The 23,076-nt window shown below is 38.6% G+C and overlaps 1 protein-coding gene across 2 annotated transcripts in view; it reads left to right on the top strand.

Annotated features, from left to right (window-relative positions):
• The first annotated feature begins 1,317 nt into the window (after positions 1–1,317).
• LOC110957081 (SH3 domain-binding protein 4) overlaps positions 1,318–23,076 on the top strand; it is a 70,948-nt gene continuing 49,189 nt past the window's right edge. Inside the window, exon 1 of one of the 2 annotated variants that reach the window (XM_022202927.2) lies at positions 1,318–1,479. The gene's annotated coding sequence lies outside the window, so the exon portion shown is untranslated. Of the gene's footprint in view, positions 1,480–5,100; positions 5,772–23,076 lie in introns of those variants that run through there. The other variant, XM_051958829.1, reaches the window with a different exon arrangement.

The raw sequence follows: 23,076 nt of genomic DNA, 5'->3' as shown, positions 1-23,076 counted from the left end.
AGCATCATGGTGTGAAGCACGGTGGTGGCAGCATCAAGACGTGAAGCATGGTGGTGGCAGCATCATGATCAATGCAGCCAAAGGTGCATCTACTAAGTATTGACTTGACGGGGGTGAATACTTATGCATTTACATGTTTCATTTTTCTAATTAATTGACACAACTCTGTAGAAATCTGCAAAATGAAATTCAATGTTGAAATGCAATTAAAGTGGAGACTCTCAAGGTGGGTGAGTTCTTTTTACAGACACCTTACAAGTCTGTTCTGAAGTCACATTGTGACTGATTAGTGTGTCACACTTGGAGAATCCAAACAGCTGTGTACTGGATGTTTACATGTTTACAGATTCCCCAGTAGCCGGGAGCTTTATATGTAACAGGATGAAATGAGGAATCCCAGACCTTTATGTGCTTTAGCTACAAGAGGCTTGTTAGCACTGAGAGCACACTGATTAAAAATACATAAAAGATGAAGTCATTCCAGTGTTATCTTCTTTTTGAAAGAAATAAAAAGCTGCAGAGTGGAAACAGAGTCGGAGTGAAAGTTCTGGAGCAGCGATTCAGGCCCATAGTAAAGAAACGTCAGATCCAGCTGTTCCTCTGTAAGAAAGACTGGAAGTGGCAGAACAAAAGAAGGAACTCAAACCTCTGAGCAGCTCCTGACATGTGACGAACACTTTGTTTAACTGAACTTCCCACAGACGCTGAATCAGATCATCTTTTAAAGGAGGTGTTCAGCTTCTCAACAAACTGTATCATCAGTTTGCTGTGAGGTTGGTGGATCGCTCAGTTTTACATTTTAACCACGACTGCACTGGAAAAAAAAACTATGACTGTTTCATCCGTTTGTTTTACAGGTTTTTCATGTTTTGTTAGAATTACAGAATATCTACTAAAATCACAGCAAAAAAAATTATATAAATAAAAAATATATTGATTTATTTGTTGATTTTACCAACAAAAAGGTCCACAAGTTTCATCTTGATGTGGGGTCATCTTTTATGTGTTTAATTATTCTTTATTTTCTGTATAATAATAAAAAGGGGTCAGTGTTTATAGAATTGTTGGAATTATTATGAAAGTACAGGTTTTCAGGAAGTGAAATACTCACTATTTTGGGTGAAAAAAATGTTTTAAATTTCGTTTGGATGTACTGAAAATCTTTTCAAAAAATATTCTCACTTATTTTGAAAATAAATAATTCTGCATTGAAGGGTTAAAAAGCCCCAAAAAGCCTGAGACCTCCAGCAGTCTGAGCTGCTCTGACTGGGTCTGTGGATGTTTGAACCGGTGACATCATGTCCTCCTGGAGCCGGGGCCCGCTGAGGCTCCTCCCTGTCCGGGTGACATCAGCCGCTGCTCGGCTTCTTTCCTCCAGGAGACTCGCTGGATCCACATCAGCTCCGCCGGAGAGCTCGACGCCCGGAGCCCCGCCAGAGCTTCTCTTCATGGGACAAAAGCAGCGCGGTTCTCCGCCAGGTAAGCCTCCAATCCCGGCTCCGGTTCTCCACCTTCCTCCGTGGTGTTTTTTTCCATCTTATTTTTAATTTCTGGGGGAGAAAATGTTTATCCAGCTGGAAGCGACAGTTCTGTTTTTTTTTCTTTCCAAGCTGCAACTTTTCTCTGTTTAAATCCGCTTCTGCGCTGCGTTTTCATCGAGAGAAGGAGAGAAAACGGCGGTTAACCGACACCGGGTGGGTTTTTATTCCTCTTTTCTTAAATCCTCGGTGTATTCGGACTTCCTTAGTTCGGTTCAGGCTCCGGTGTTCGTTAACGGTTCGCTGTTTTCTCGCTTCTCTGGGTGGATCGTACCTGCTGGACAACTACAGTAAGAGCTGCTGTTTGTTTGTGAGCAAAAGTCTGTTTTTAAACCTCATGGAGTTTTAAAGAAGCGTGGAGATGAATTAAAGCCTCTAAAATAGAGATAAAGACTGGATTAATGTTAGAATAATGTCGGAACAGATGTGGAGCCGCTGCAGTGTTTATCCGGATGCTTCACTGTGTGTTAATGAGGCTGGTTACCATGGCAGCCAATTAAACACAACACTGATAACAAGTCATCTTCATCATCTTCATCATCTTTATCACCTTCTCAGTGGGACCCTGACCTCCAGGGTCCAAGTCTACTCTGCTCTACACTGTAAAAAAATGCAAAAAACCGATCATCCTTTCATTCATTGTTAGCTGTGTTTTATTCTACGGTTGTCTGGTATTTTAAATGACACATAACAATCAGTAAAACGACAAAAAGAATGTGTTAATTTACATGTCGCCCACAAAAAACAGGCCAAAAGTTGTAAATGTGTTTGTAAATATGCATTTAAAGAAGTGTCTACTTTAATCTTTTTCTCGATGTGCTGTTATTTTCCAAAGTTTTTTTCTGATTTAAATTGAGTAAAAAAATGTTAATTTTATTTTTTTATTTGTTAAATTAAAGATAGCATCATTTAAAATCACAGAAAAACATATTAATTTGCATATTGATTATGTAAAAAATAAATACACAGACAACAACAAAATAAAAGCTAATGTTCATGTCATTAATAATTCTTTCTTGTACAACATATCATAACATTTGTGTCCTTTTAGAAATGGGAATTTGTTCCTTTACATGCTTTAACTGTAAAATTAATTCAATTCTAATATATTCAAATCAGTCAGAAAAAAACAAAAACATAAAAAATATGGAATTTAAAGATTGATAAATGCTAAATAATTTTTACACTGTTTCTAGTGTTTAATTGATCAAAAAACAAATTATTTACTTTACCAAACTTGACCAAAACAAAACAAAACAAAACAAAATAAACGTTCACTACTGGACATAATATCCACATTAAAAAAAATCTACATTTTTTTTAAAAAAAGGTAATGTTTCCTTTACACTATTTGACTGTAAAAGTACACTATTTTAAATGTATTTTGCTATTTACTATGTTTGACTGTAAAATTACACAATTTTTTTGTTGTATTTGCAGCAGTAAAATTTTTTTTATAAAAAATGTAAAGAAAGCAAAAGAATCACAAAAGCACTTTACAGATGTTTTCTGTTATTAAAGGAAAATGATAGACATTAGGATTTAATCTGTATTTTATAAATAGTAAAAATATAGAATAGGATTTCAATGATCTCAGTTGTTACACACGTGGACAAAGTTGTTGGTACCCCTCAGTTAAAGAAGGAAAAACCCACAATTCTCACTGAAATCACTTGAAACTCACAAAAGTAACAATAAATAAAAATTTATTGAAAATTAAATAATCAAAATCAGCCATCACTTTTGAATTGTTGATTAACATAATTATTTAAAAAACAAACTAATGAAATAGGGCTGGACAAAAATGATGGTACCCATAACTTAATATTTTGTTGCACAACCTTTTGAGGCAATCACTGCAATTAAACGATTTCTGTATTTGTCAATGAGCGTTCTGCAGCTGTCAACAGGTATTTTGGCCCACTCCTCATGAGCAAACAGCTCCAGTTGTCTCAGGTTTGATGGGTGTCTTCTCCAAATGGCATGTTTCAGCTCCTTCCACATATGTTCAATGGGATTCAGATCTGGGCTCATAGAAGGCCACTTTAGAATAGTCCAACGCTTTTCTCTCAGCCATTCTTGGCTGTTTTTGGCTGTGTGTTTTGGATCGTTGTCCTGTTGGAAGACCCATGACCTGCGACTGAGACCAAGCTTTCTGACACTAGGCAGCACATTTCTCTCCAGAATGCCTTGATAGTCTTCAGATTTCATCGTACCTTGCACACTTTCAAGACACCCTGTGCCAGATGCAGCAAAGCAGCCCCAAAACATTACTGAGCCTCCTCCATGTTTCACCGTAGGGACAGTGTTCTTTTCTTCGTATGCTTGGTTTTTGAGTCTATGAACATAGAGTTGATGTGCCTTACCAAAAAGCTCCAGTTTGGTCTCATCTGTCCAAAGGACATTCTCCCAGAAGCTTTGTGGCTTGTCAACATGCATTTTTGCAAATTCCAGTCTGGCTTTTTTATGAGTTTTTTTCAGCAGTGGTGTCCTCCTTGGCCGTCTCCCATGAAGTCCACTTTGGCTCAAACAACGACGAATGGTGCGATCTGACACTGATGTACCTTGGCCTTGGAGTTCACCTTTAATTTCTTTGGAGGTTTCTCTGGGCTCTTTGGATACAATTCCAACGATCCGTCTCTTCAATTTGTCATCAATTTTCCTCTTGCGGCCACGTCCAGGGAGGTTGGCTACTGTCCCGTGGGTCTTGAACTTCTGAATAATATGAGCCACTGTTGTCACAGGAACTTCAAGCTATTTAGAGATGGTCTTATAGCCTTTACCTTTAAGATGTTTGTCTATCATTTTTTTTCGGATGTCCTGGGATAATTCTCTCCTTCGCTTTCTGTTGTCCATGTTCAGTGTGGTACACACCTTTTCACCAAACAGCAGGGTGACTACTTGTCTCCCTTTAAATAGGCAGACTGACTGATTATGAGTTTGGAAACACCTGTGATGTCAATTAAATGACACACCTGAGTTAATCATGTCACTCTGGTCAAATAGTTTTCAATCTTTTATAGAGGTACCATCATTTTTGTCCAGGCCTGTTTCATTAGTTTGTTTTTTTAAATAATTATGTTAATCAACAATTCAAAAGTAATGGCTGTTTTTGATTATTTAATTTTCAATAAATTTTTATTTATTGTTACTTTTGTGAGTTTCAAGTGATTTCAGTGAGAATTGTGAGTTTTTCCTTCTTTAACTGAGGGGTACCAACAATTTTGTCCACGTGTGTACAGCAGAAAGAATACAGTTACCACCAACGTAAATACAGATAAATATGCAAAAATATGCAGTAAGGACAAAAACAAGAAAAAAATAAAATGCACAATAATGGTAATACATTCTAAGTTTGAAAAAGGGTATTTTATAATGTGTGGCTGTAAAATACACAGTTTTTGCTGTATTTAAATCAACAAACAATACAATTTTGCATATATTTGCTGTTAACTGAAAGAAAAAATTATTTACATTTAGGACGGAAAAATGGCAAATATAGTTTTTAACAGTTACTTTACAGATTTTCCCAGTTTTGTTGAATTACTAATTAATATCCACTAAAATCACAGAGAAATTGCAGAATTATTTACACCGAGTTAAAAAGTAAAACAAAACAGGCCCAAATGGTGAATATCTTTACATTTTAATTTTTTTTTGTTTGAGAAAATGTTACTGAAAACAGAATCTACACATGCACATCTGTAGAAAACTGATAAATCATGACAAAAACCCTTAAACCCTGAGATGAAATGTCATTCATACAGAGATTTACCAGCAGTCCGTTTGTAAAAGATGTGATTTTACGTGGATGTAGCGTCATAACCATCATTTAATATTCAGATTGAATGAGATATTCAGGCCAGATGTTGACAACATGCAGATGTTTAGAGAGTAAATCCTGTTTTAACACGAGAGGTGAGTTTAAGACTAAACATCGGCTGTTTTAACGTGCTAAATTCATATTTTTAGAAGCATGAAGAATCACTACGAGGTTCTTAAATCAATTCTTTCCTGCAGTTGAGGTCAAGTTTGCCCCATTAATAGAAAACCCGCCTGATGAAGCAGTAAAACAGGCTTCAAGGATGCACAACAAACATGACTGAAAAGTGAATATTTGAGCTCGACCTACAGAGCAGGTGTGTCTGGAGACAGAAGGAGATGATCTGACTGTGAACAAGGACCAATCAGAGCAGAGAGTCGAGGAGAACGAGCTGAACCATCTTAGTCCAGGTGATCTGAGTCTAGAAAACTGAGGATTTAAACGCTTTATGCTCTTCTGTCGTCTGTTAGGCTGCTTACAATCACTCACAACTCACAGTTCCTCATTGATTTATCTGCAGTCTGTTTGTCAGATGGTGACGCTTTTGAAAACGCACTCATTTGCCACTTTTTCCACAACTTTTGCTTGGAAATATGACTCGTTAATCAAAATGAATCTTCTCTTCCTGTCAACCACCTGATCAGTTCATCAGCTCTAAAACATGTGAAGCTTTTATATAAGTCACCAGCTGCAACGATTTAACAATCAGTTGTCCACTATTAACTTAACTGCCTACTGTTTTAATCAAGTTTGAGTACCTTTTATAGAAAAAGTCATAAAAAATAAACTTCCAGCTTTTTGAATGTGAACATTTTCTTGTTTTTTTTTCCACCTCTGTGACATTAAATTGATACTGAAGGAGTGAAATAGAGCACGATCAACATTTTTGCATCATTTTCTGACATTTTCTGAATCAAACAACTCGTTTATTCATCAAAATAATAATTTACAGATGAATCACCAGTGAGAGTGATAACTGTTAATTGCAGCCCTAATTAATGTGCAGACCCAGAAATACATTAGACCTTCAAAAGTACAGTGAGGAAACCAGAGATGGAATTCAAAAGACAAGAAGTGTAGTTATACAGCAACTAAACGTATTTAGAAAAATGTTAATTAAATAAAGGGTTAAAAAAAAAACCCCCGACTGCTTCATCCTAATTTTAACTTGAACAACTAAAAAAATAACAAAAACTCACAAAAACAAGCAGCTTCCAATGTTAAAATGTCAAACCTACATCAGGCATCCTGCAGAATGCAAAACTAGGAGGATCAGAATGGAAATCTGAACTCATTTTTAACTTTCTGTCAAACACATTGTGTTTATATACGTGAATGCATCCAAGTTTAAAAGGTTCCGCTCCTCAGTAGATTTAATTTCATGCACATTTAACTCCTTCAAGGTTCTTTTTTGGCAATTTTTAAAAGTGAAACATGTCGAATAAAGTGATTTGAATGTAATATCCTGATTTTAAGATGAGATCTGGTTCAATTTAAAACAGTTCTCGATTTAGAACCATGATAAAGTTGAAACTCTGACATTTCTGTTTGTTTTTAGTTTGTGAAATGGTGAAATTTAGGCATTTTTTAAGAAGATGACAAGCCTTTCAAACCCCTGGCTGGTATGAACACCATAAAGTGTAAAACTGTGATGTAAAATCAACCTGTTTACATCAGAAATATAAAGGATAGATAAAGTCTTTTGCAATTGTCCTCATATTTCTGCAATATATTACCTGCTCTCTCTCCGAGGCTACAACCAGCAACGTTCTTTTTTTTTTTTTTTTTTTTTTACCGGATGTACACACGTGGACAAAATTGTTGGTACCCCTCAGTTAAAGAAGGAAAAACCCACAATTCTCACTGAAATCACTTGAAACTCACAAAAGTAACAATAAATAAAAATTTATTGAACATTAAATAATCAAAAACAGCCATTACTTTTGAATTGTTGATTAACATAATTATTTAAAAAAACAAACTAATGAAACAGGCCTGGACAAAAATGATGGTACCTCTATAAAAGATTGAAAACTATTTGACCAGAGTGACATGATTAACTCAGGTGTGTCATTTAATTGACATCACAGGTGTTTCCAAACTCATAATCAGTCAGTCTGCCTATTTAAAGGGAGACAAGTAGTCACCCTGCTGTTTGGTGAAAAGGTGTGTACCACACTGAACATGGACAACAGAAAGCGAAGGAGAGAATTGTCCCAGGACATCCGAAAAAAAATTATAGACAAACATCTTAAAGGTAAAGGCTATAAGACCATCTCTAAACAGCTTGAAGTTCCTGTGACAACAGTGGCTCATATTATTCAGAAGTTCAAGACCCACGGGACAGTAGCCAACCTCCCTGGACGTGGCCGCAAGAGGAAAATTGATGACAAATTGAAGAGACGGATCGTTGGAATTGTATCCAAAGAGCCCAGAGCAACCTCCAAAGAAATTAAAGGTGAACTCCAAGGCCAAGGTACATCAGTGTCAGATCGCACCATTCGTCGTTGTTTGAGCCAAAGTGGACTTCATGGGAGACGACCAAGGAGGACACCACTGCTGAAAAAAACTCATAAAAAAGCGAGACTGGAATTTGCAAAAATGCATGTTGACAAGCCACAAAGCTTCTGGGAGAATGTCCTTTGGACAGATGAGACCAAACTGGAGCTTTTTGGTAAGGCACATCAACTCTATGTTCATAGACTCAAAAACCAAGCATACGAAGAAAAGAACACTGTCCCTACGGTGAAACATGGAGGAGGCTCAGTAATGTTTTGGGGCTGCTTTGCTGCATCTGGCACAGGGTGTCTTGAAAGTGTGCAAGGTACGATGAAATCTGAAGACTATCAAGGCATTCTGGAGAGAAATGTGCTGCCTAGTGTCAGAAAGCTTGGTCTCAGTCGCAGGTCATGGGTCTTCCAACAGGACAACGATCCAAAACACACAGCCAAAAACACCCAAGAATGGCTGAGAGAAAAGCGTTGGACTATTCTAAAGTGGCCTTCTATGAGCCCAGATCTGAATCCCATTGAACATATGTGGAAGGAGCTGAAACATGCCATTTGGAGAAGACACCCATCAAACCTGAGACAACTGGAGCTGTTTGCTCATGAGGAGTGGGCCAAAATACCTGTTGACAGCTGCAGAACGCTCATTGACAAATACAGAAATCGTTTAATTGCAGTGATTGCCTCAAAAGGTTGTGCAACAAAATATTAAGTTATGGGTACCATCATTTTTGTCCAGCCCTATTTCATTAGTTTGTTTTTTTAAATAATTATGTTAATCAACAATTCAAAAGTGATGGCTGATTTTGATTATTTAATTTTCAATAAATTTTTATCTATTGTTACTTTTGTGAGTTTCAAGTGATTTCAGTGAGAATTGTGGGTTTTTCCTTCTTTAACTGAGGGGTACCAACAATTTTGTCCACGTGTGTAATATCTCTACAGGACCAATTGGAGTTTTCCACTTTCCAAACAGTGATTACAGCTCCTACACCGTGATCAAAATTTTATTTCTGCTTCATATTTAATGATTTTTATTCCTTAGGGTCATATTTTAGCCTCTGAACCCACCAGGAGGTTTGAAATTCATGTTATCTTTAAAAACAGAAAAGCCAAAATTGCATAATTTCAGAAACAGAAATTATAAAAATTGAGAACAGAAGTTCAACTTTTTTATGGTTCTACAACTAAACTAAACCAAACAAAACTAAACCAGTGATGTGTTGTTCTTCTATCTAGAAAATGGATCCAAATATAGGGTTAAAACTGTGATATTTCATTGAAATCATTTTGTTCGACATGTTTCATTCAAAAATTCACCATAAACAACTCTTTGGTTCTGACCACATTTTGTAAAAAAATAAAAATTCTGTGACTATCGACACAACTGTGAAGCCATAAGTGACTCAGCTGTGAGCAACAGTCACATGAAAAATATTCAAAAACTTTTCAACTGCAGGCAGTGTTTACAGAGCAGATTATGTTGACTTCTCTCTGCTTCCAGTCATTTTGTTTTTGCTGTTTTCATAGTTGTGCAAGACTGTATATTGCAGAGAAAAATGAGCCCACATTCAGAAAAACACACCCAAAAACTGTTAGTTAATGCCTCATCTGACTTTAAATCACACATTTAGAATAAAAAAGGTGCAGCAGTAGCATCAGCATGTATTTTAAATATCACAAACTGTATGATAATCACTTCAAATCTCTTAAATGTCATAAATCTGCTGCTGTTAAATCGAAACCACACAAGAAAGAGCGCATGAAAGTTAATTTTTGGCCTTAAACGGTAGCTTAACAAAGTCTACAGAGTATTTTCTGTCTTTACCGCAGCTTGTTTTTACATTTTTGTGTTAATCTGTGAGCTTTTGGAGGCCGCTAGGTGCTTGTTGTTTCCCTTCAGGCGTCTGCTGTCTCCCCTGTTTCCAGCCTTTATGCTAAACTGAGCTAATTACCTTCTGCTCCAAGTGCGAGTGCAATCGATCTCCTCTTAACTTATGTATGAAAGAGAATAATGCAAGTTTATTTGTGTAGCGCAAGGGCAGTTTGCTGTGCCTCGCATAATGAAATAAAACAACATTAAAACCACTCTAGATCTCTGAAGGGAACTCCTGTTTCTTGGAGAGGCAGGTTTTAATTAAAGAACAATGCTGGCAGTATTATCATATCGCCAAGAGATCCAGTGAACCCGTCGAACCCGGTAGAGTGTTATTCTGTCTCTGAATATCTCCTCAGATGAACTCCCTGCCCTGTCTGGGGCTCTCAGCTCCACTACCTCCCACTGAAGATGTAAAAAAACAGCTCTCAAAACACGAAAAACTCTCACTGTTAAAGCTCCATTTCCTGAAGCAGCTGTGGCTACTTTGCAAAGTGTGGTCCTGAATTTACTGGAGACTAGTTTCAGTGGTGGATTAATTTGGTGCTCTGCTGACCGTATGTGGGATTGATTCAAAATAAGCCTCAGGAACTCAGCGCAACAGGGTGGCTGTGATGTGTTTTTAATTGTTTTTGGACAACAATGGAGCTCTGAGGCACAGAGAAGAAAAATATCCACCGGGGCTGTGGGATTGTGACCAAATTTCTAATTACAAATACTCTGATCAGTGTTGAGATCATGATGACAATTCAGCACATGTCCAAGAGACAGAATAGGAATAATCTGTACCCAAACCTCCTCAGTTATGGATGATTTACTTGTCAATAGACGCTCCAATTTACAGATGTTTTTTAAATGCCTCACATGCAGGTTACAGTAGAAGCTAGCTAGGCGGTTGCACAGAGAAGCCTCTAGTCTCCACTCAGTTACTGCAGGAACTTACCGTATTTTCACGACTATAAGGCGCACATAAAAGTCTTAGATTTTCTTCAAATTGTGCGGCGCGCCCTATGGTGCAGTGCGTCCTGTGTGTGTTGTTGTTGTTGTAAGGCGGACGTAGACCAGGTGGTTTTTTCCACGCATCACCATCGCTGTTGATCTGTGACTCTATGCGTGCCCATCTCACAGCCGATGTGAAAAAACAAGTGAAGCAAATGAACTCTGAGCTTGCTGTCATTCCGGGAGGCCTGACAAAGGAACTCCAACCGCTGGACATCGGTGTGAACCGGCCGTTCAAAGTAAGGCTGCGAGCGGCGTGGGAGCGACGGATGACCGATGGAGACCACAGTTTCACTAAGAGTGGAAGGCAGCGCCGGGCGAGTTACGCCACAATTTGCGAATGGATTGTAAATGCTTGGGCTAACGTGTCTGCTGGCACTGTTGTTCGAGCTTTCGCAAAAGCCGGCATCATTTCCGAGGCGCCGCACGGCACGGAAAGTGACTCTGACAGTGAAGAAAGTGAACCTGGCATGTTTGATGGAGGTTTAGCGCAGCTGTTCAATTCAGAAACAGAGGATGAGGACTTCCATGGGTTTGATTGATGACGATTACCGGTAAAAAAAAAATGTGAATACCAAACTCAGTTTTGCTCCCGCTCTATTTTTAAATACGCACACTTGTATGCTTGTGTGTGTGTTGTTGTTGTTGTAAGGCCGACGTAGTAGAGGACACCATGAGAACGTTAAAGGGGGAAGTGTGGGCGTGGATTGTATATAAAACCCTCGCCATATAATCAGGTGCGCCTTATGTGTGTTTTAAATACAGTAATGGCACACATAACTGAGACTGCGCCTTTTGGTACAGTGCGCCTTTTGGTCGTGAAAATACGGTAGATGTGAGTCCAAAAATCACTGGAAAAAGAGACAGATTCTGTTTACAGGTATTCCCCTCAGTGTTGAAATAGTGACTTTCATATTTAAATGGACAGAGAACTGCTTCCACTTCCATGTTGTGATACATTCCTGTTTAAAGTGCAGATGTACATCAAAATAGGGCTTAAAATATTCTTCAAATCCCCAAATTCAGCGCATCTCCAAGAGGAAAAATAGAAATAAATCGTATTCAAACCTTCTCAGTTACTAAACATTTGATGGCAACAGATGATGCAATTTACAGATGTTTCCTAAATGCCTTGCATGCAGGCTACAGTAGATGCTACCTCAGCAGCTGTGCATGGAGAAGCCTCTAGTCTCCGCTCAGTTACTGCTCCAGCTTAGACAGTTCTGATGCCACAATCACTTTAGAAAGCATAAAGATAAGATGTTATACTCTGAAATTCACCCAATTGACTTTATCTACATGAGCTGTTTTCTATGGATGAAGCATTTTAAACATCAATATTGTAGTCCATCGTGTTCATTTAATTGTGGGAAGCCAGTATACATTCAAAATACTTGTTACTAGGATCAGTTAATTGACCATTGGTGTGTTTTTTTGTGGGATTTGTTGGCAGTAGTATAAATTGAAGTTGTCGCTGGAAGCTGAATGTTCAAAAGATACCCTTGGCATCCTTCAGGGCTGAATGTTTAATCGCCATTTTTGTGACCGATTTTTTTTAAAATTTGATTTTGTCGTATCATTACGACAGTTTAAGCCCTGCATAATGAAGGTTTTTAAATCTCAAAGCCTTTGAGATTTTCTAATTGCATAGTTTGCAAGAAAATGATTAATTTTTGAGCGCTAGCATGCTTAATGTCATTTGAAATCCCTTAGACGTTTCATAACTCATGTTTTCCACTTCACCAACATCCTCAGCAACAAAATAGGACTTTTGACAGCAAGTGTCTCGATTAAGATAAGAATTATAGATCGTATCTTGTGTTTTATTTGCTGGTTCTTTTGTCCTCAGTCCAGACTGGCCTCCCGTCTCAGACATTTCTAATATTGGCTCTGAACACACCAGACGGTTGATTGCGATGCAGATTTGATTAACGGCAGCATGACTGACGGCTCGGCTGGAACTGCAGCTCTGTGAGGATCTGTGTGGAGAAAACGGTGGAGCAAAACTTAGTTCATCCTTCCATCGGCCCGATCTTGTGTTTCAGCTGCTCTTGAATGGCCTCCTTTGTGTGAATGAATGCATGTGATTCCAGATAAGCGTCTCACCCCGCGAGCCTCGCCTCTTCCCCTCCAGGGGTGAACGTGCTTGTCCTGGTGTCGCTGGACCTCAGTTCCAGCTGATTGCGAGTTATGACAGCGAGGGTTCGGCTGCTGCTGGCATCAGACCGCCAGCTGGTCTCTGCCCACCCCCCCGCCCGTCCCCTCCAGTCCGGGGCCACCGCCGTCAGCTTTACTTGTCAGGGCCTGAAGCCAGCCTTTATACCAGGGGTGAGTCATCCGAGAGCTTCGTCTTTTTCCTAACAACCTCCCCCCTCAGCTGGAGCCCAGAGCGAGCGTTATGCTACCGCCCGAGGGTCATCGCTACCTGCTATCAGGAAGGAAACGCTCCATTTATCAATTTGATTTACATCTTTGCTTTTAAGCCGCGCTCCGTGACAAGGTGTGAACATCACCGTCCCTGCACTGGTGCTAGACATTCATCACCGCAGCTGTTTTTAGCTGCTGTCTGGCTGCACGTTTGGCAGCAGCTGTCTGTCAGTGTTTTGTTCCAGAGTATGAGGTTTCTGGCACAACTTGTCATACGTACGTGTGAGGTCAAGCTAATGGAAAACAGCCCAAAAGGCACACGCTGCACAATATTTCTAGCTGATAAGATGAACACTGAGTCACATCAGGGGATTATACACGGCTGTTCAAAAGTTTGGGTCCACCCTGGCAATTTCATGTTTTCCATGAAAACTCTCACTATTATTCATGTGCTAACATAACTGCACAAGGGTTTTGTAATCATCAATGAGCCTTCCAACACTATTAGCTAACACAATGTAGCATTAGAACACAGGAGTGATGGTTGCTGGAAATGTTCCTCTGTACCCCTATGGAGATATTCCAAGAAAAATCAGCCGCTTCCAGCTAGAATAGTCATTTAGCACATTAACAATGTCTGGACTTTATTTCTGATTAATTTAATGTTATCTTCATTGAATAAAAAAGGTGCTTTTCTTTCAAAAATAAGGACATTTTTAAGTAACCCCAAACTTCTGAACAGCAGAGTATGCTCACAAATTGTCTTTTATGATGTTATTGGGAAAGAAGGTCCAGGGACAAACAAGAATGTAAAATAAAAAAGTGCTGTCCTAACCGTGGAAGCAAATTTCAAACAATTTTCTTAACCAATAATTGATAGGGTCCAGTCGACATACCAAAATGAAGATTGTGTTATTTTCAATGCCGCTGAACGCTTTATTTGTTTGGCTACTTTGCTGTGGTGAGCGCTGGTTAGAAGTCATTAACTGTTACAGAAGTCTCTGTCATGGTGCCCGTTGCTAGCTAAACCTCCACAGTGCTCTCTGCTTGTCAACACAGAACTGCTACACTAACGAAATACAGTATTAAACACAAATAAACTGCAGTCTTCTGTCTCGTGAAACAGGCTCCACCTGGTGCCAGGTTCTACAGCTGTTTTACTTGAATGCTATATTTTTAATTGACTATTAGTGGCAATCAATCTATCAATGGCTAATCATGTGACTTTTCAGTATAAAATTGTCAAATATCAGCCAAATGCTTTCGATAGCCCAGATCCCACAAATTTGGTTAAGTTGTTTACTGTGTGTAACATTTTGCTTTAGGTAAATAAACTTGTCAGAGCTATTTTGTCTCAAACTATGTAATGGAGACCCTGTATGCAAAAAGACTATGAAAATCTGTATGAAAATCCAGAATCCTAACCTATGCCCAAGTTAAATTTGGCCACCTTTGGCATAATTTTTTATAAGTCTCAGTGACAAAATGTGACTGAAAAGTGAATATTTGAGCCTGACTCGCAGTGTAGGTGTCTCTGGAGACAGAATCAGACCGTAAACGAGGACCAGTCGTTTAGTCGAGGAAAACAAGCCGAACCATCTCGCTTAAGGTGTTCTGACTCTAGAAAACTGAGGATTTAAACACTATGATTTTTCGCTTCTATTAGGCTGCTTACAATCACTCACAACTCACAGTTCTTTGCTCCTGATTCATCTACAGACTGTTTCTCAGAAGGTGACATCTTCTAATATCTTGCTTAATTCAAACAAAAGCCAGAACCCCCCCAAATATCAGCTTTAAAATTATATTATACAAATCACTGTCGAAGTATCTTCAGTATGCAGTGACACTCTGCTCCCAGCATTCCTGCAACGCTTGTAACAACCAGTTCTGTAAACATGTTGAGCGCTCTATGCGTAGATATATCCTTAAGTATATGAAAATGTGGCAAAGTTTCAATTTCAATTGCATCTTGGGGAAGATGAAGACATCACGGGGAGCTGAATTTAGTGAACAAGGATAGTGGATTGAATGAATGGATAACCTGCCTTGACAGTTGGAACGTGGGAGAGTAATTGTTAGTTCAAATCCACATGAATATTAAAGAAAACAAAGAGCATGTACCTGGTGCTTCATCTCTGTAGATTGATTATGCTCATTTTGTCATTTTCTTATATATTAGATTAGCAATTGTTCCAAAGGGAAGCATTCCTTAAATTTGCTTAATTCCTTTGTAATTTGTGCAATGATTTTTTTCAAGTTTGTTTTCCATGGTACTGATTTTCTCTCCGATGTGGGCCTTTATCGCTTTGCTGATCATGTTTGCTGCGTTTTTGGTCGGGATGGGGTTCCTGATGTTGACGCTTGTTTGTGTTTTATCCTCGTTTCTCCATTGGAGGTTGAATTTCAGGCGGTTCTTATGGCGTGCTCTTTTCTTTTCCAATCGCTCCAAACGGTGGAACATTTTGACTTCTCTGGTTTTGGAAACTAAAGCTCTTCTGCTATGAATTCTTCTGTTTCTTCTCCTGATGGTCACTGCAGACCCACCTGTGGTCATCTCTATATGAAAGTTGGTTAGAGACAGAATATGATGTGTGCTCCAGTTTGAGGTGCATGTAGAAATTGCAAATGGACCAGTTGTTACGAAAACACCCATAAGTTCTTATACTTACTATATGCAGGAGAAACAGTCCCAGAATTTATTGATCGCACCACGTATTTGACATTAGGCATCTGACATTTCACAGTTATGCTCTGGCGTTCCTATTTATGAACCTACTGCATCCAAACAAAATATCATCTCTCTCAGGACTATAGTGTCAACAGCCCAAAAAAAGCATCGAGCATGTGTTTGTCCCACTAAACGTTATTTTCGGTGGATTTGGGAGACGTTTCAGCAGTTGCTACGAATCTGGTCATTTAACTGGAAAAGATGCTGATCTAAGAGTTATTTTTAAGTGATGAGCAATGACCGCGGTAGTAAACAAACCCGCAGGAATGTGTGCTGCTGAGCTTTGCGCTGCATCCGATATGAGTTAGTGCGAGCCAGGCTGCTTCAGGACGAACTTATGGGGGAAAAAGAAGTAAAGATTCGCTCAGTCAGTGCTGCTTCCTGGTTTGTAATAAAGATTCAAGCTGCACACCTCTGCGTTAGCTGCAGACTTGTTGAGGAAAGTGAATGAAGTGTGTGCGTGTCATTGTGTGGGTGTTGGAGTGGAGGGGTGTGTGTGTGTCATTGTGAGTGTGTGTTCATTGCCATTGTTTCGCGGTTCGTGACAAGACTGGTAACACTGAAAGCCGCCCAATGAATTTCCTGATAAAAGCCCAGAATGACAGTTGAACATGATCTCTAACCTCCCCTTTTGTGGTAAAAAGAATGATGTTTTTTTTCCTTTTTTTCCCCCGTTTTTTTTTTTTTTTTACCACCTCCTTCGCTTGAATAATGCATGATTTCATTTGGAGCTCGGCATTCCTCGCATTCTTCCTCACTTTTTTCCCCGCAGACCCATTCCACGTCGGTGTGTTTATATTACGAAGCGAAAGAATGAACGATGGCTGCAGCCGCCACAAAAAATCCCCTAAAGAAAAACACACCGAATACCTGTTGCGTTTGCAAGAGGAAGAAAATGAACATCTGCAGCTGTAGAGAACCCACTGCAAACGTCTGCAAATATGTGCTCAGGCTAATGTACCTGTGACTGACAGCAGCAGCACGAACGCCTGACCATGCTCAGTGTTTCGCCTCTGGTCATCAGCAGGAGAGTCAACAAACAAAACAAAACAACAAAAAAAAACGAAGAGCTGCACTGAAAATTCTTAGTCGGCATGTTTGTTGGTTCGTCTCGGTTCGGACCTGAGGCGATCAGGAGTCCTGGCTGCCGGTCAGAAATGTGAAATAATGAAAAAGAGCAAAGCCAGCGCATGATATGTGAAGCAGGCAGGTTACACGGCATGAGCAGGGCTTTGTTCTACATCTTAGCTGAAAGGTGGAAGAATTTTAACCCGCGTTTTTGATGGAAAACAAACCCAGTTTGTACTACAGTTGCAACAGAAGATTGCTGTGACCAATTAGTTGGTTATTCTTGGGTCTTTGGACGTCATAATCAACGATGGCCATGTTGAAAATGCGTCAACATCAATATTTTATGCAAATCTGTGGCTGCAGTTCAACTCTCCTCAGTTTACAATTTTCCAAAGACACGAGGCTTTGAGAGTATTGCAGTACTTCAGAATACACCAAATAAAAAGCAAGCAGTGCAGAGTTTAGATGGCGAAAAACTGCAGTGTAACACACCGGATGCATCTGTTTACTTCTCTCCTGCTCTCTGTGCTCACATGTTCTGTATCTTAATGCAGCTGAATTCTTCATAAAGCTGCTCTCATTTACATATTTTCATATTTCTATAATCAGACGACAGAACAAGTTTGGAAAAGTAGCTAAAACGTCACTTCCGAGCTGCTAAAATCTAACCATGGTTATAAATCTGGATTTTAGAACCACGGTTTCATCTGACACACTCACCAAACACACGAGTTAAACCTGTGTAATCATTAAATAGTAATAATAATGACATTAAAATGTCTGTGCTTTCACTGGTCTGTAAGTTTTTTCCATTTCTTAAGGGATTTGATAGAATTTTTTTAAGTCTTTGTTTATTATTTTTGTATTTTCTGAATTACCTCTACAACCTTGTTCCAATTTAAATAATTTTTTTTTACCATTTTCAGTGGAAAATTCATAATCATTTCATCGATTAAGTGGTTGATAGATCAATCGATAGAAAAATAGTCACTACATTCATCTAAATGATTAATTTTCCTTCAAACAGACGAATTAACAGTTTGTATTATTTTTGAGTTTTAGCTTCATGTTTCTAGCCGCCATAAGAACAAAATATACTGAAAATGTGTTCCAACTAGTGAACAGACAACATTAACGATGGTTTTTAACATTTCTGGCGGTGCATCTTTAAGACTTTGTTTTGTGTTTTATGATCATCTGAAATACTTCCTTATTTTGAAAGCTTTGGGTCTTTGGAAAAAAAATTCACAAATGTGTCATGTTATGGAAGAAAAACATTTGTTCCAGTCACTTAAATTACTTTAAATATCCTCGCATTGGTTCAAAACTATTGGTGTGGACACATTTTCAATGCCATCAATTAAAACGACAGATTGCCTCTGTGCTGGCATCATTCAACAAACAGATTAAATACTGAATCCGCTGGTTGACAGGAATCGACAGCTCCTCTGATAATCGTTTGAGATGTTTCAGAAGCCAAACGTTTGCTGTCGAGTTACAGGAACTATTCAGGAACTGACAGTCCTTTATCTCATTCCTGTTTCCATTTTCACTGCATCTGAAAACCTGCAAAGACAGCAGCAATTTTCACACAAGAAAACAGTAATGATGTGTTTCCTGCGCTATGACGTTTGAATGAATGCAATAATAAATAACAACAAAAGGAGGCTGTTTACCTGAGATTTATTTCTGCTGTGGAAGGTAACTGGAATGAAAAAAAAGCATTTCATTCTCCTGCCCACACTTTCCCCAGAGTTGCTCTGGGTTCTTTGCCCAGTGTTCCCTTCATCTCACTCTTCTTAGTGCACGTTTTTGTTTAATGTCAGTGCAATACATGTCTGTCTTTTATCATAACGTTAGTTCTGGTGGCACCAAATATAGCTGAATACAGGTAGGAACAGGTGTGAGGTTTGTGTTTGGGGTGCTTTTGTCACCAGGAACTAAATGTGGAAAGCTTTTTGTCATTGTGACGGCGCCTGAACCTGTTTACTTCATGTCTGAATGAACATTACGGATAATTTTCTGTAGAAAGTGCAACAACAACCTTGCTAGTTTGCATTTAGTAAGATTTTGCTTTCACAGCAACTCAAATGTGACGGTGCTTTGAGTTGTGTGAATAATTGGGACAAAACCAACATCACAGAGAGCCAAATACTGTTTTCACTCACTTTGCTCCACAATTTCTATCTATACCAAACTGAGATGTTCATAAAAATACAGCTGTAGTGCATTGAAAACAGGCAGCAGCAGCTTAGATCGATGGCTCTTACCAGTCATTAATGTAATCTGGGTTTTATTTCCCACAAGATGTTAACATGAACTAAAGTTTAGTCTATTGCTTCCAGCTATTTAGGAGTATTTCCTCTGAGTTTGTTATATATCTGCAGCTTTAGGATCCATATAATGGTCTCCACAGGGGCTTTTAATGATGATGCAGCAATATTACCTAACCTGTGTCTGAAAAGGGCTCTAGTTACATTTTGCTGTGACAATAGGGACAAAACCAACGATTACTTTCAGTAATCTAAGTTATTTTGTTTAGCTTTTCCTAGCTCGCCTTTCTCACTAAATGCGCCAGAGGTAATAAATGACCGGATAATGGAGTGAATCTTTAGCCACTACCCTGCTGTTAAATTTTTTTTAAGGTGTAAATTTAACTCACCAGATGGACAGAAACATTTCTGATGGTTGCAAGTTCTCTGTAGTGTTGCTGTAATAACTGAACCTGATAGCCTCTGAAGGATTTATTGGACTTCTAATGATGGGACAGTTTTCTGTTGCCAAATCTAGTCATTTCTAAATCTAAAGTCTCAAAAACAGAGAAATTTCACTGAGACTTTGTGACTACATGTGCCAAAGGTAATAAATGACTGGATGATGAAGTGAATCTTGGTGTAGACGTTCAGAAACATTTATGATAGTTGGATCGTGATCTACCAGGTAGATTCAAGTAAAAACAGTAGTTTTACTAATTTGCTGATTTCTAATGTTGGAACAGTTTTCTGTTGCCATTAATTAAGTAACATTTAGTCTGAAGTGTGAACAACTGGAGATCGAATGGGTTTTAGCTCCAATTTTTGGAGATATTTGAAAAGTGTTGTTATCTAATAGTTTTGGCAAGAGTTTGCCCTAAACTTTTTGACTAAATGTGCAAAAAGTAATAAATTACCCGATAATTGAATGAATATCAGCTGCTAACAATGCTGTTTAGTATAATTTAAGGTGTAGTTGTGACTGTTAGATGTACAGAAACATTTGTGACCATCGTATCGAGATCTACCAAAAAGATTCAAGTAAAAACACTGTAGTATTAAGAACTAGTTGGGTTTGTTAGGTCTCAAAACTAGAGAAAACTCACTTTTTGGCATGAAATTATGAAGCTCTTTTGAATAATATTGGGAGAGTTGTCCTTGGACTTTCTGACTAAATCTGCTAAAGGTAATAAATGACTGGATGATAAAGTGAATCTTTATCCAGTTTAAGTATATTTTAAGGTGTAGTCGTGGCTCTCTAGTCATACAGAAACATTTCTGACAGTTGTATCATGATCTATCAAGTAAATTAAAGTAAAAACAATGTAGTATTAAGGATTTGTTGGGTTTCTAATGTTGGAAGAGTTTTTTGATGCCATTAACTGAATTAAATTCAGTCTCAAAACTAGAGATTACTCACTTTTTGGCATGAAATTCTGGAGCTCTTTTGAATAATACTGGCAGAGTTGTCCTTGCACTTTCCCTTTGGACTGCCTAAATGTACCAGAGGTAATAAATTAGTGGATAACAAAGTGAATCTTTAGCCGCTACCTTGGTGTTTAGTACATTTTAAGGTGTAGCCATGAGTCTCTAGATGTTCAGAAACATTGTGCTGGTTGTGTTCTCAGCTGTGTAGCTCCACCTCACTGTGGGGCTCTAGGAGATACTGGAGCTTTGCTTCTTTGCGCTGAAGTCCCCGGCAGTCAGAGGCTGCTGCCGTTCTTCCATCTCTCCCTGGGATGCAGCCTGAGAACGCAGCATCTGGGTTTCTCTCATTATCTCACAAATTCACGAGCCGAGTCGAGGTCTGTGAGCTCGTTTAGCAGCAGTCGCTCCTCAGCTGCAAACAACAAAACCCCTGAACCGCTCTGCATAATAAATGTGACGGGATCAGTTTAACCTTTCATCAAAGTTAGAAGGTAAACAAAGAGGTTTTTTTAAAAAATAAATCTGTGAGCGTCTTCAGCCGCTCTTTAGCATCTTTCTTGAGCAGACGTATGGAAGGCGGCGCTTTGAAGGAAGTGCAGCAGAGATTTTGGTCGTCTCTCATCACAAAGGCATTTCCTCCTCAGCCACTTCCTGCTAAGGAGCAGTCGTCCTTAAACTCTCCCGGCTGGTCCGAGGCCTGATATGGAGGCAGCATTCTGGATGCTTTATAGCTGTAGAGAAACCGTTGTCATGTCTTTGACCTTGTACGGGAGGCAGTTTTATGGCCCGACCTTCATTAATGTTCATCCTCAACACAACGTCTACTCTACCCTCAACGTAAGCAGGAGCAGAAAGTCAACATGACGAGTGAGCAGGAAGCTGCAAAGTCACAATCTGAGATGCAAACTCAATAAAAACAGGAAAAATCTAATCGCAGCCGCTCAAGACAACAGCTAAACCTGATTTATTTGTTTCCTGAAGCTGGAAAATCTGTCATGATGCACCAAGAAGTCTTTAAAGACGCACGTAAACAAACTGTTTTATCAAATTAACTGCTGGCAGGAGCATTTTTCTGGGTGTTACAGTGTCAAAAAATGCAAAATTCACGTCCATCACAGTTGAGAAGAGTGCTAAAAGAATCGATTATTTTCTTAATCGGTCAATTTGGTCTATATAGTGTCAGAAAATGGGGAAATAAAATGTCCATCAGTGTTTGCTTAAGTCCAAATGACTAATTTCTTATTGAGTTTACAGTCACAGAGGAGAAAAACAAGTAAAATATTTACATTTAAGAAGTCTGAATCATAAAATGTGGATATCCAGTCCTTAAAAATGTCCTCAAACTGATCAAAATAGTTAAAGAATAATTAAATAGTTGATTGTTGCATAGGCTCCAGAACTCCCCAAGACCCTAGTGAGGATAAAGCAGTGTATAAGGAATGGATGGATGGATGGATGATTGTTGCAGCTCTAGTTCAAAGTTCAAGTCGGTCAACTTTCCAAAACCCTAAAACTACTCAGTTTACAGAGAGGTGATGAACTTAAAAAAGGTAAATTCACTCATTCGAGGAGCTAGAACCAGAAAATGTTAGTTTTTTTCACTACTTTTGCTTGAAAAACTAAATGAAAAGCTGAAGTTGTGTCAGAATTTTCAAATATCTCAGTAATTTAATTAAAAAAAAGATTTTGGAACCATACCAGCAACAAAATCTAAATTCTGCTGCCTGTTTACCTTTTACAGGAGCTTGAGGGAAATGTTTCACTTCCTACTAAACTACATTTATCTGACAGCTTTAGTTCCTCTGAAGATGCAAAATTGACACAGTACATAATAAAACAAGCTTTCACAGTGAAACAGTTAAAGATTACACCAGTTTCCAGCCATTGTGGCTTCTTACATAACTAACATTTCAGGTTTATGAGTTTCTAACAGCTCCATCTAAAAGGGATGTTTTCTTTTAAACTTCTCACATATTTCAATATATGATCAAATGATCCAATATCTCACCAAAAATCAAGATAAGAGAGAAACCGAGGACAGATTTGGGCATCAGAATTGAGTTATTTCTTCTTTTCCTTTGAATTAATCATGTTTGGAACCTCAGATTTGTCTTCTGTCCCTAAATATAAAACTGGATATAAATTAGCTTAAACTGCAGTTACAACAGCTGACACACTGAATAATCTAATAGTGGCAGATCAAATAATATATCAGAAGGACCAAAACCTAAAACTTACACTGCAATATTTTTTTAGCAAGATTTAGCTGTTGTGTATTTGAACTGAAGCAGGATTTGTCATGCAGGCCTTTTACTTGTAATGCAGTATTTTTTACTTTGCTTATTGGCACCTTTACTGTAGTAAATAATCTAAATACTTCTACTATTGATGAAGACTTAAGATGTGTTGAGCTGTGAATCACTGGAGCTGCTTTATGATAAACAATTGAACTCTTGGACCATATTCAAGGAGGATTTTTCATGC

This window comes from Acanthochromis polyacanthus, chromosome 14 (assembly GCF_021347895.1).
Source record: "Acanthochromis polyacanthus isolate Apoly-LR-REF ecotype Palm Island chromosome 14, KAUST_Apoly_ChrSc, whole genome shotgun sequence".
In the NCBI taxonomy this organism is placed as follows: domain Eukaryota; kingdom Metazoa; phylum Chordata; class Actinopteri; family Pomacentridae; genus Acanthochromis; species Acanthochromis polyacanthus.
The sequence above is the reverse complement of the archived record's forward strand: the minus strand, read 5'-3'. Positions and strand labels throughout refer to the sequence as shown.